Source organism: Halyomorpha halys, unplaced genomic scaffold, assembly GCF_000696795.3.
Source record: "Halyomorpha halys isolate HHAL.00 unplaced genomic scaffold, Hhal_1.1 Scaffold1281.1, whole genome shotgun sequence".
In the NCBI taxonomy this organism is placed as follows: Eukaryota; Metazoa; Arthropoda; class Insecta; order Hemiptera; family Pentatomidae; genus Halyomorpha; species Halyomorpha halys.
The window spans coordinates 102,689-103,607 of NW_027114067.1; positions in this window are offsets into that span (position 1 = coordinate 102,689).

Here is a 919-nt window from a genome sequence, read left to right on the forward strand (position 1 = left end):
CCTCAGATCTATCAACACAAATTATCCATAACTTCCCACAACCCAGCCGCTTCTAAACTTTCAGAACATGCCCTTACACTTCATCACACTTTTGATTTTGACCATACCACTATTTTATTGTGAGACTTGAATTATTATTATCATATTTCTGTATCTTTCTTGTATTATTTTCCATTTTTGTTATATTTTATGACTATTTCCTGTATACGCAACATATTTGAAATCAAAATATAACCTTTAAACGGCCGGCCACCTCCCCTCCACTCCTGCATGCTACCAATTTATTGTCAATGTCTGTTTAACCTATCGATTTGAACAAGTAGGTGAGGTGGTCCTGATTTGTTCTTTGCTCATTTATTATCATCATTATTTATTGTATTTATATTTATTCTTTCACAACCTTTATTTAATCTCAACTTTATTCTTCATTTTCCATCTGTTAATGTGTTTGAAATTTGTGTTTCCCATTTCTACTTTTTTTTTGTTTCGTTTTAAAGTTTTTTGTTTTTTTTTGTTCGAGTAAGAAAAACCGGCCCAGATGTTAAATGTAATTTCAATAGAAATCGATAATATCAAAAAAGCTATAAAATTAACTTCATTAGACACATCGCCTGGACCTGATGGTGGTCTGATCCACATGTTAAAATTTTTTGATATAGCAGACATCATAAAAAACAATTAAGAAGATAATGCTGAAGGTAGCCTATGTATCAGAACCACTGTATGCTAAATTGTAGAGAAGGTTCTGGACCACGAACTAAGAAAATTAAAATCAGAGGGGTTTTATGAAGGGTCTTCTAGTGATCCATGTCAACGTGGGAATCATCAATTATATATTAAAAGATTAAATATTATAGATATTATTAATAAATATTATATATTAAAAGATGCAAAAAATAATAAAGCTGACAGTGCAGCT